Source organism: Hylobates moloch, unplaced genomic scaffold (genome assembly GCF_009828535.3).
Source record: "Hylobates moloch isolate HMO894 unplaced genomic scaffold, HMol_V3 SCAFFOLD_12, whole genome shotgun sequence".
NCBI classification, from domain to species: domain Eukaryota; kingdom Metazoa; phylum Chordata; class Mammalia; order Primates; family Hylobatidae; genus Hylobates; species Hylobates moloch.
Genome location: NW_026652287.1, coordinates 64,721,360 through 64,734,452, shown reverse-complemented (window position 1 = coordinate 64,734,452; position 13,093 = coordinate 64,721,360). Strand labels below are relative to the sequence as shown.

Here is a 13,093-nt window from a genome sequence, read left to right as displayed (position 1 = left end):
GTGTGTTTAGATATGTTTGGATACATTAATACTCACCACTGTGTTCTGTGGACGGCAAGCCACCCAGGTGCCGAGGCAAGAGACTGAGGGCATGAGCTGTTTCAGTATAATAAAATATACAAAATAACAAGAGTTATACTAGATATAGACACAGATATGATTATACACAAGTATCACTAATCATTAGTTTGTAGTAATTACTCTTTATTCAAATATTATAATAATCCTCACTCTACAATCATAACCTAGGAAAAACCAGGCCATACAGAGGTATGAGCTGAAGGGACATGGTGAGAAGTGACCAGAAGTGTGTGAGCCTCTGTTATGCCCAGACAGGGCCACCAGAGGGCTCCTTGGTCTAGCGGAACGCCAGCGTCTGGGAAAACACCTGTTACCAAGCGGATTGCGGTCTAGCAGTAGCGTCAGTGCCAAGGAAAAGCACCTGCTACTTAGCAGACCAGCAAAGGGAGTCTCCCTTTCCCCGTGGGAGTTTAGAGAAGACTCTACTCCACCATGTCTTGTGGAGGGCCTGACGTGAGTCAGGCCCGCCCACAGTTATCTGGAGGCCTAACCGTCTCCCTATGATGCTGTGCTTCAGCGGTCACACTACTGGTCCGCTTTCATGTTCCATCCTGTACACCTGGGCTCTGCCTTCTAGATAGCAGTAACAAAATTAGTGAAAGTACAAAAAGTCTCTGATATGCAGAAATAAAGCATAAGCTGTCTTCTCTCTCTCGCTCTCTCCGCCTCAGCTGCCAAACAGGGAAGGGCCCCCTGTCCAGTGGACACGTGACCCATGTGACCTTACCTATCATTGGAGATGGCTCACACTCCTTACCTATCATTGGAGATGGCTCACACTCCTTACCCTGCCCCCTTGTCTTGTATCCAATAAATAACAGCGTAGCCTGGCATTCGGGGCCACTATCAGTCTCTGTGTCTTGGTGGTAGTGGTCCCCCTGGGCCCAGCTGTCTTTTATCTCTTTGTCTTGTGTCTTTATTTCTACCACCTCTTGTTTTATTTCTACCACCTCTTGTCTCTGCACACGGGGAGAAAAACCCACAGACCTTGTGGGGCTGGTCCCTACAATGTTCCAACTGTATTCAGTACAGTAACATGCTGTATAGCTTTGTAGTTTAGGAGCAACAGGTTATACCATATAGCCTAAGTGTTCAGTCAGCTATACCGTCTAGGTTTGTGTCAGTACACTCTATAATGATGAAATTATTACATAATGATGAAATTGCCCAACCACGCATTTCTCAGAATGTATCCTTTTTTTTTTTGAGACCAAGTCTCATTCTGTCGCCCAGGCTGGAGTGCAGTGGCGCAATCTTGGCTCACCGCAACCTCTGCCTCCTGGGTTCAAGCGATTCTCCTGCCTCAGCCTCCCGAGTAGCTGGGACTACAGGCGCACACCACCACGCCCAGCTAATTTTTGCATTTTTAGTATAGACGGGGTTTACACCATGTTGCCCAGGCTGGTCTCAAACCCCTTAGTCTCCCAAAGTGCTGGGATTTCAGGCGTGAACCACCGCACCCGGCCAGAATATATCCTTATTATTACACTAGGCATGACTGTGTACACAATACCTTTATAGGTCAAAAGCAGTCAAATACTGGCCATGAGATACACTTAGTCCAAGTACACAAATAATTGCAGAAGGAGAAAGTGAAACTCCTCTTACTTCCTGTCCCACTCATTTATCACAAAGCACACAGAAGTCAGAATAACACCTGCCCTTTGCAATTTCAGGCTCCTCTCTTTCTGCCTCTCCAAACCCGTCCCACGTTTGGCGATTCCTTTCCCTTCGACCTCCCCCCATCACGTCGCAGGTTCCTGGTCTACACCCCTTCTGCGTCCCCAACCAGTTTTGAGTCTCACAACCTCTGGTCCCATAACCCCTCTGCACTAAGGAGCACTAAACAAAATTCACGTCCGAACAAAGAGGCCAAAACAGCAACCCAGGATGTTTGCGCCTGCGCACTCTGGGCGCACAGTACTCGGGCCTGCAGCCCAGCGCCGGTTTATCTGTGAGAGCAATTAAGATGACTTTCGGAGGGTCCAACCGCCTTCCCAGCTCCGAACTACATCTCCCAGAAGGCTCAGTTGTGCGATTATCTTTCCATGCAGACTTGTCCTCTTTCTGAGGCTGTCCAGCGCCTGGGGGCAGTAGGACGGGAGCGGGAACTAAGCCCATCTCAAACAGGTCGGAGTGGCTTTCTTTGGGGGCCAAGGCCCTAGGCTGAGCCGGGGCTCCATGAGGCCTCTGGGGCGCCAGCAGTTTGACGAGGGGGCGATACTTTCGGCGGGGCTGACGCTAGGCGCGGACAGGAATTCTGACGATCGGGAGCCATCTTGTCCGGCCTTGATACGTCTCTGACTATGCTTCCCAGAGGTCTCCTCGGCAAGACTGTACTTCTCGCGGTAATTCAACCTCCAAGTCACGCGCTGGCGGGACCCTCAGGGCTTTACCAGCAACTACCCCAGTACCGGGGAGGGTTCTGCTGCTTCGGAAGCTTGTGAGGCCTGAGGTGAGGAACCCGGGAGAGGGCGGGGCCGGGGGCCGAGCCTCGGCTTTGTGCGGCGGTGGAGGTGAGATTGAAAGTGTGCGCTTGCGTCTGTGTGGAGGTGTGTGAATGATCGCGTGATTGTGACAGGCTGCTCTTGTGATGAGTGTGTTTCCAACGCTCACACCGTGTGCAGCACGGCCTCGGAGACTGTGGCTGCTGGTGTGTGTGAGAGGGAGCGGGACCACGTGCGGCATTGTGTGTGTGGCTGTGGGAAGCTTGTGCCTGGTTGAGTGTTACTGCGTTTGTCCCCGTAGTGATATGCGACTATGTGCTGTGTGACTGTGTGCGGCAGAGTTCAGGTGGGGATACCTGCGAGTAACTGCATGTTTCTATCTGTGTGTGTGGCTGTGGTTAATGTGTGATCGTGACTGTGACCAGGTACAGGTGTGCGCCGACTGTGACAATGTGGTTGTGACTGTGACTGTCTCCCCGGTAAGTGTGCACTTGTGCTTATGTGACCGATAGAGGCCCTGCGTGTGCGACCCTGTTGCTTTGGGCGTGGATTGTCTGTAGCTGAATGTCCCCATGGTGGGAGTGTGATCAGGTTTGTGTGGCTGGGTAAGTCACACAGTGTGAGGTTTTATCACTTATGTTTACTTCTCTGGGCATTATACTCCAGTTTTTCCCCGTTTAAAAACTTTATATGAATGTTGTCATACTGTCTTTGGTTTATTTTTACAATTCTGTGAATCATCCCTATTAGATAAAATCGCTGTTAATTCAATTTCTTGACTATATTGTATTCTCCCTTCTGAAGTATACCACAATTATTCATCCTTTCTAGTAATGATGCCCTATTAGTTATTTATAGGTTTTTTTTATAAACAACACAGCCACAAACATTCTTTCACATGGGATACACATGCGTGAGTTTATTTACCAGCAGAATTGCCGGTTCATATATCTTCCACTTTACTTAACAATGTCAAAATATACACATACCCGAGTGGCTGCACAAATTTGTACTTGAACAGCAATGTTTGAAATATCTTATTGCTCCATATCCCTACCAAAGCATAGTTCCAAGAGTTAAAAAATTTTTTTAGGCCAGGTGTGGGGGCTCATGTGTGTAATCCTAGCATTTTGCCAGGCTAAGGTGAGAGGATCACTTGAGGCCAGGAGTTGGAGACCAGCCTGGGCAACATAGTGAGACCCTAACTCTACCATAAATACATACATACATAAAAAATTAGCCGGGTATGGTGGCTGGCACCTATAAGTCCTAGCTACTCAGGAGGTTGAGATGAGAGGATTGCTTGAGCCCAGTACTTTGCAGCTGCAGTAAGCCGTGATCACACCACTGCCCTTCAGCCTGGGCAACAACAGAGCAGAAGGCTGTCAATAGATACATAGAGCCTCTATAAAGTGTGCAAATCTTAAGTGTACAGCTGTGTAACACTCCTAGATCTATACAAAGAACTTTGCCAGGACCTGAGATGGTTTCCTCATACCCCTTCTCAGTAATTTCTCCCCCACACGATCTATTCAGAATTCTATCATTAACTAGTTTTACCTATTCTTTTTTTTTTTTTTTTTTTTGAGACAGTCTCGCTCTTGTCGCCCAGGCTGGAGTGCAGTGATGCAATCTTGGCTCACTGCAACCTCTGCCTCCTTGGTTCAAACGATTCTGCCTCAGCCTCCTAAGTAGCTGGGATCATAGGCGTCCACCATCACGCCTGGCTAATTTTTGTATTTTCAGTAGAAACAGGGTTTCCCCATGTTAGCCAGGCTAGTCCTGACCTCAGGTGATCTGCCCGCCTTGGCCTCCCAAAGTGCTGGGATTACAGGCATGAGCCAGTGTGTCTGGCTGTCTTACACATTCTTGAACTTCATGTATATATGCAATTATACAGCATGTACTGTTTTATGCCAGGCTTCTTTTGCTATATATTATGTTTGTGAAATTCATTCATGTTGTTCAGTGTAATTGTACTTAGTTCTCATTACACTGGGGATATATTGTGTATTAGTCGATTACATTGTTGATGGATATTTGGGTGGCTTCCAATTTGGGGCTGTTACAAATGATGCTGCAGCTGTGAACACTCTACCGTGTTTTTGGTGAACACATGAAGGCTTTTCTCCTGGGTTAATACTTAGGAGTGGCATCGCTAGATCATAGGGTAGGCTACATGTTTAATAGATACTACCAAGCTCTCATGTGGTTGTTCCAGTTTACACTCCATCCAGCAATGTATGAGAGTTCCAGTTGCTTCATATCCTGTCCGTAATTTGGTACAGTTAGTCTTTTAACTATTTTATTGGTTGTGTGGTGCAGTTTCATCATAGGTTTTTGTTTTGTTTTGTCTTGTTTTGTTTTTTGAGACAGAGTCTCGCTCTGTTGCCCAGGCTGGAGTGTAGTGGTGTGATATCAGCTCACTGCAACCTCCACCTCCCAGGTTCAAGTGATTCTCCTGTCTCAGCCTCCCGAGTAGCTGGGATTACAGGTATATGCCACCACGCTCAGCTAATTTTTGTATTTTTAGTAGAGACGGAGTTTCACCATGTGAAACTCCCACCCGCCTCAGTCTCTCCAAATCCTGGGATTATAAGTGTGAGCCACTGCACACATCCTCATCATAGTTTTAATTTGTATTTCCTTGATGTGAAATGATGTTCAGCAACTTTTTGTATGTTTACTGGCCATTTGTATATCCTCTTTTTTGTGCGCACTTTCCCCTTTTTAAATTTTTTAAAAATGTTCTTTTCTTTCTTTTTTTTTATCTTTGAGACAGAGTTTTGCTCTTGCTGCCCAGGCTGGAGTGCAATGGCATGATCTCAGCTTACTGCAACCTCCACCTCCCAGGTTCAAGTGATCCTCCTGCCTCAGCCTCCCATGTAGCTGGGATTACAGGCTTGCACCACCACGGCCAGCTAATTTTGTATTTTTAGTAGAGACGGGGTTTCACCATGTTGGTCAGGCTGGTCTCAAACTCCTGACCTCAGGTGATCCAACTGCCTTGTCCTCCCAAAGTGCTGGGATTACAGGTGTGAGCCACCATGCCTGGCCTAAAATTTTATTTTCATGTTGTGAACACAGTATAAGGAATTTGCAAATACTCTGCAGGTGTCCATAGTACAATGATGAAAACCAGGAAATTTATGCTGATAGAACACTTTTAATTAAATTAGAGCCCTTTTTCAAATTTTGCTAAATTTTCTTTACTGTTTCAGGATCCAATCCAAGGTCCCACATTGAATTGTCTTGTTTCATTAGTCTCCTTCCATCTGTGAGAGTTCTTTAATCCTTTTTATCTTTTAGGACTTTGACACTTTTGAAGAGTACTGGCCAGTTATTTTGTAAAATATCTTTTTTTTTTTCTTTTCTGTTTCTCTCTCTCTCTTTTTCTTTGAGATGGAGTCTCTGTCACGGAGGCTAGAGTGTAATGGCACGATCTTGGCTCACCACAACCTCCGCCTCCTGGGTTCCAGCGATTCTCTTGCCTCAGCCTCCCGAGCAGCTGGGACTATAGGAGCGCACCACCACGCCCAGCTAATTTTTGTATTTTTAGCAGAGACAGGGTTTCACTGTATGGCCAGGCTGGTCTCGAAATCCTGCCTGCGTGCGTGATCTACCTGCCTCAGCCTCCCAAAGTGCTGAGATTACAGGCGTGAGCCACCGCGTCTGACCGCTTTTTTTTTTTTGAGACAAAGTCTCGCTCTTGTCCGCCAGGCTGGAGTACAATGATGCGATCTCAGCTTACTGCAACCTCTGCCTCCTGGGTTCAAGCGATTCTCCTGCCTCAGCCTCCCAAGTAACTGGGATTACACACACCTGCCACCATCCCCGGCTGATTTTTGTATTTTTAGTAGAGATGGGGTTTCACCATGTTGGCCAGGCTGGTCTCGAACTCCTGACCTCAGGTGATCTGTCTGACTTGACCTCCCAAAGTAGTAGGATTACAGGCATGAGCTACCGCGCCCAGCCCCGGCCACTTTTTTTTTTTTTTAAATAGACAAGGTCTTGCTCCATCATCCAGGCTGGAGTGCAAATGCAGTGGCATGACCATGGCTCACTGCAGCCTCAACCTCCAGGGCTCAAGCAATTCTTCCACCTCAGCCCCTGAGTAGCTGGGACTACAGGTGCACACCACCACTCCTGGCTATTTTCTTTTTTTTTTTTTTTTTTGTAGAGATAGCATCTTGCTATATTGCCCAGGCTGGTCTTGAAATCCTGGTTTCAAGCCATCCTCCTGCTTTGGCCTTCCAAAATGCTGGGATTGCCACACCCGGCCTGTAGAATATCTTTCAATTTGCGTTTGCCTGATGTTTCCTTATGGTTAGATTTAGACTGGGCAGTTTTGGCAAGAAGATCACAGAAATGATGTTGAACTCTTCTCAATGTGTCATATCAGGAGATACATATATTAGTATATCTCATTATTAGCAATGTTAACTTTGAAAACTTGGTAACAGTGTTGTTTGCCAGATTTCTTCTCTGTAAAATTACTGCTTTCCCACTTTATTTAATAAGTATCTTGTGGGGAAATAATTTGAAACTATGTAAAAATGGCTGGGCGTGGTGGCTCACGCCTCTAATCCCAGCACTTTGGGAGGCCGAGGAGGGCGGATCACAAGGTCAAGCAATCGAGACCATCCTGGCTAACACAGTGAAACCCCGTCTCTACTAAAAATACAAAAAATTAGCTGGGCGTGGTGGCAGGCGCCTGTAGTCCCAGCTACTTGGGAGGCTGAGGCAGGAGAATGGCGTGAACCTGGGAGGTGGAGTTTGCAGTGAGCCGAGATCGCGCCTCTGCACTCCAGCCTGGGTGACAGAGCAAGACTCCATCTCAAAAAAAAAAAAAAAAAGAAAGAAACTACGCCAAAATCCTGTTTCTCATCATACTTTCTCACCGATTAGTTTTAACATTCATTGATAATTTTAACCTGTAACAATTATTACTGTGATGTTTGCCTAGTGGTGATTTTCTCCTTCTATCATTTCTTACACTTTGATAATTCAAATTCTACTATAAGGAAGAGCTGTCTCTTCTTCCTCCTGTTAATGTGAACTAAATGTGGCCTGAGAAGGACTTTGTACTTCTATATTTGTGTCCTTATGGACGAACTGTAACCTAATAGGTAGACAGAATTGCAAACCTAACTTGTGTGCCTGTAACAGTGTATGTGCCTATAACAAGCTGAGTGTTGGCTAATCCCAGCAGCAATACTTCAACCACTCATACACTGCTGAGTGTTCAAACTGTGTTAAGTAAGGCAAACACCGTCCGGGCACAGTGGCTCGTGCCTATAATCCCAGCACCTTGGGAAGCTGAGGCAGACGGATCACCTGAGGTCAGGAGTTGGAGACCAGCCTGACCAACATGGTGAAACCCCATTTCTACTAAAAATACAAAAAATTAGCCAGGTGTGGTGGAGTGCACCTGTAATCCCAGCTACTCAGGAGGCTGACACAGGAGAATTGCAGTGAGCCGAGATCATGCCATTGCACTCTAGCTTAGGCAACAAGAGCAAAACTCCATCTCAAAAAAAAAAAAAAAGGCAAACAAGAACTTGTAACCAGTTAAGCTGTTTCTCCACCTCACTTCTGATTTTTGTATGTCACTTCCCTTTTTTTTTGTCTATAAATTTGTTCTGACCATGAGGCATCCCTGGAGTGTCTCTGAATCTGCTGTGATTCTGGGGGCTGCCTGATTTGCGAATCATTCATTGCTCAATGAAACTCCTTTACATTTAATTCAGCTGAAGTTTTTCTTTTGTCCCCATTTGTTTATTCAATTATTTACCTGTGGACTCATGGATATTTATTTTATTCTATTCTCTATTATTATTATTTGTTTATTTTGCTGTTCAAATTTTCCCATATTTGGCCATCAGAAGCTCCTTAAGTTGGCTCTTGTGTCCTTTCAACGTGTGATCATTTTTTAAAGCTTCCCCCCGACCCCGCTTTCTGGGACATAAGATGTTCCAGGCTCATCTTGTATTTTCCCTCTTCCATCTCTGGGCTCAGCAATTTCTCCAAGCAGCGTTAGTTTCTTTTATTGGAGAATGAATTTATAAACCAAGATCTGGGCACTTGGTGTGCTTATTGCTACTGGTATGTCTTTGCTCTGGTTCTGGTCAGTGGAGAGAGTGAGAAAATACACAAATGTCTACACGCACATTTATGTCTATTTATTTGTTTATATGTTAAAAACACACCAGTTTACACTCATATGTTTAATTCTATTCCGGCACCACAGGGTATTTTCTTTTCCCAAGAGCTATGAACTGAGATTTTACCCTAGTTGTAAGCTAGTAAGTTAGCTTGTCAGTTTCACAGATACGTTCAGAAGACATTAGACTTCTGAGTCAGAGACAAAGGATGCTTTGTTGCTCATGGCAATCTTCAGAATATCTACATTCTCTTGGCACTGATTCAGTCATACACCCAGGATTATGCAAAATACACAGGTATCTGTGTGTTCCCTTGACCTGAGGAAACCTGAATTTTTTGTAATGGACAGTTAGAATGCCTACCCTTTGCTGTAGAAGGAGACCAACTCTGTCTTCCAAGAGTGTTCACTGTATAAACAACTTGGTAAAATAGTGCAGAACAAAAACACTTAGTACCTCTGCTTGCAAGATACGCAGAAACATGCAAGACCCATGGAGAATTGTCTCCCATCAAATTTGGCCATTTCCTTGTTCCTTCATTTTCCAACAGTGAGAAGCCTGCTTCTCAGAATCAATAATTAGCTCTATCCTAGAATACATGCAAATTAGTTCAGAGTTGTCAACCTGGGCCTGTGTAAAAAACATTTACTAACTACAGTAGAGAATCTCTGTGTAGCTCTTTTTCTTTAAGCTTATAGTATATAGTAAAAAACATCTTCCAAAGTTACTCAATTTAGTTCTTTTCTTTGCCACTCTTTTCAGTGTGGTTTTTTTTTTCTTACATTTTTCTTACATTTAAGGATGTTGCATTTTGGGTTCCCCCACATCCTGGTTGATTGTAGCAGGCTACACTATTTTGAATGTGAAAACATTCCCAGGGGACAGTGGCTTACTCCTGTAATCCCAAAACTTTGAGAGACCGAGGCGGGCAGATCACGAGGTCAGGAGATCAAGACCATCCTGGCTAACGTGAAACCCCGTCTCTACTAAAAATACAAAAAATTAGCTGGGCGTGGTGGCAGGCGCCTCTAGTCCCAGCCGCTCGAGAGGCTGAGGCAGGAGAATGGCATGAACCTGGGAGGCGGAGCTTGCAGTGAGCCCAGATCATGCCACTGCACTCCAGCCTGGGCGACAGAGCGAGACTCCATCTCAAAATAAATAAATAAATAAAAATTAACTTAGTTCCCACAGACTCCTTGTATATATTCAACTTCATTTGTTTCTGCTTTATCCTTGCTGTGTTTCTTTTGCACAAATGAAGAGTTACCTGTATTCTTTTTACATTAAAGATAGCATTCTTTAGGCACTCTTTTGTACATTGTTTCTTTCTCTTAATGATACATTCTGGATAACACTCAGGCAGTTAAAGAGATATTCATAATTATTTTCTAATTGTTACATAATACTGCAGCCTGTGGATTTATCATAGTTTATTGAACCACTTTCCTACGTATAGATATTTAGGTCATTTATAATATTTTGTTACCAGAAACAGTGCTGCAATAACCTTGTATATATGTATTTTTCTATTGCTGGAGGAGTATCTTTAGGGTAGATTCCTAGAAGCGGTATTGCTGGGTCAAAAGGTAAGTGCTTTGTGGTTTTGTTAAGTATTGCAAAATTCCCCTCTAGAACTGTTGTACCAGTTTTTATTCCTACTTGCTATGTATGAGCATGTCTGTTTCCCTTCACAGCCCACCTAACAGAATATGTTGTCATGTTTTTTAGTTTTCACCAGTCTAATAGATGAGAAATAGTACCTCAGTGTTATTTTCTTTTTTTTTTTTTTTTTTTTCTGAGACAGAGTCTTGCTCTGTTGCCTGGGCTGGAGTACAGTGGCACGATCTCGGCTCACTGCAACCTCCGCCTCCTGGGTTCAAGTGATTCTCCTGCCTCAGCCTCCCGAGTAGCTGGGACTACAGGCGCGTGCCACCACGCCCAGCTAATTTTTGTATTTTTAGTAGAGATGGGGTTCCACCATGTTGGCCAGGCTGGTCCCAAATTCCTGACCTCAGGTGATCCACCAGACTCGGCCTCCCAAAGTGCTGGGATTACAGGTATAAGCCACTGCGCCCAGCCCTCGTTGTTTTCTTATTTCTCTCATTATGAGTGTGTTTGAACATTTCAGTCTTTTTAAAGATTGCCTGTTTATGTCTTTCCCCATTTTTGTAGCAGATATTTATTTAGTGCTTTGTCTTTTATGACTAGTGCTTTTTTTTTTTTTTTGAAACGAAGTCTCACTCTTGTTGCCCAGGCTGGGGTTCAGTGGTGTGATCTCAGCTTACTGCAACCTCTACCTCTTGGGTTCAAGCGATTTTCCTGCCTCAGCCTCCTAAGTAGCTGGGATTATAGGCGTCTGCCACCATGCCCGGCTAATTTTTTTTGTATTTTTAGTAGAGATGGGGTTTCAACATGTTGGCCAGGCTGGTCTCGAACTCCTGACCTCAGGTGATCCGTCCGCCTCGGTGGGCCTTGGCCTCCCAAAGTGCTGGGATTACAGGCATGAGCCACCATGCCTGGCCCCAAAGCTTTTAAACATTCACATTCACACTTAAGTCTGTGATCCCTCTTGAATTAATTCTTATGTATGGGGTAAAGGTTAATTTTTTTTTTCCAGTTGGGTGCCTGTTGTTCTGGCACTGTTTATTGAAAAGATTGTCCTTGCCCATCTAAATTGCATGGAGGCTGGGCAAGGTGGCTCACGCCTGTAATCCCAGCACTTTGGGAGGCCGAGGCAGGCAGATCACCTGAGGTCAGGAATTTGAGACCAGCCTGGCCAACATGGTGAAACCCTGTCTCCACTAAAAATACAAAAATTAGCTGGGCTTGGTGGCAGCCACCTGTAATCCCAGCTACTCCAGAGGCTGAGGCAGGAGAATCACTTGAACCTGGGAGGCAGAGGTTACAGTAAACCAAGACCATGCCACTGCACTCCAGCCTGCGTGACAGAGTAAGACTCTGTCTCAAAAAGAAAAAAAAATTGCATGGAGTCTTTGTCATAAATCAGGTGACAGTATGTACATGTGGCTATGTGGCTCTCTTTCTGGACTCTGTATTCTGTTTGGTTTTATTTTTTTGTCTGTACTGCTGTCTTGAAATCTGTAGTTTTAGTCCTCCTACTTTTTTTCTTTTCCAAACTATCTCGGCTATTATAAGCTCTTCTAATTTCCAAATAAATGTTAGAATCAACTTGCTAATTTTTACCTTATTCCCCCCAAAGCCTTGCTGGGGTTTTTTTTTTTTTTTTTTACAAATATATGTGTTCATTTTGGAGCCTGATGCAGTGGCTCACACCTGTAGTCCCAGCACTTTGGGAGTCCAAGGCTGGAGGATTGCTTGAGCCCAGGAGTTTAAGACAAGCCTGGGCAACAGAGTGAGACTCTGTCTCTACAAAAAAAAAAAAAAAAAAAAAAAAAAAACAACTAAAACCAAGCAAACACGCAAACAAACAAAGAAACAAAACCCCAAACATGTAGCTGGACTTGATGGCATGCTTCTACTCCTCGCTTCTCAGGAGGCTGGGGTGGGAGAATCACTTGAGCCCCACAGGTTGAGACTACAGCGAGCTTTGATTGTGCCATGGCACTCCGACCTGGGTGACAAAGCAAGACCCTGATTCAAAAACAAAATCAAAAACTGTGTTGATTTTGGGAGAATTGACATCAATATTCAATCTGTAGTACATATGGTATATGTCTGCATTTGTTAAGTTCCTTAATTTCTCTTACCAATTTTTTGTCATTTTTAGTAACTTTTTGATAGCTTTATACCTGGGTATTTGGTGTTTATTATTGAAACTCTGAATAGTATTTACATTTTAAACAATTTTCCAATTACTTGTTACTAGAAATGCAATTGATTTTTGTATATTGTCCCTATATGAGACCATGTTGTTTAATTCACTTGCTAATTTTAAGAATTTATTATTTAGGATTTTCTATGTCTGCAACTTATCATCTGTGAATAATGATAGTTTTCTTTCTTTCCTACCAATCTTTATACCTTTTATTTCTTCATCGTGCCCTATTGTACTGGCCAAGCCCTTTAGTACATTGTTAAAAAGAAATGATGATAATATACATTATTCTTTTTTTCCTGGATTCAGCAGGACATTTTTCAGTGTTTCAACATTAGGTATAATATTAGCTCTAGGATTTGATATTTTCCTACAAGCTCATACATTAGCCTGTTAGTTTCATGAATGCTGGCAGAAAACATGAGACCCCTGGATCGGAGACAAAGACTTTATTACTCATGGCACAGCAAGCAGCATAGGCATCAGTGTTCATCAGTTCCTCTTTCCCTCAGCTCCCATGGGGACAGCATGAGGGTCTACATGGATGCTATTCATGCAGTGCATGGGCATAGCCACTGAGGAACACTGAGCCTGGATAATCCATT

General features: G+C 44.1%; 1 protein-coding gene and 1 pseudogene across 3 annotated transcripts in view; one reads left to right on the top strand and one right to left on the bottom strand.

Annotated features, from left to right (window-relative positions):
• Positions 1-489: 489 nt before the first annotated feature.
• On the bottom strand, positions 490-2,359 carry LOC116478953 (uncharacterized; annotated as a pseudogene).
• Positions 2,360-2,392: 33 nt separating this feature from the next.
• Positions 2,393-13,093, top strand: part of ZNF566 (zinc finger protein 566) — a 46,198-nt gene continuing 35,497 nt past the window's right edge. For 2 of the 3 annotated variants that reach the window (XM_032170632.2, XM_032170629.2), the window contains exon 1: positions 2,393-2,536. The gene's annotated coding sequence lies outside the window, so the exon portion shown is untranslated. Of the gene's footprint in view, positions 2,537-10,216; positions 10,279-13,093 lie in introns of those variants that run through there. The other variant, XM_032170631.2, reaches the window with a different exon arrangement.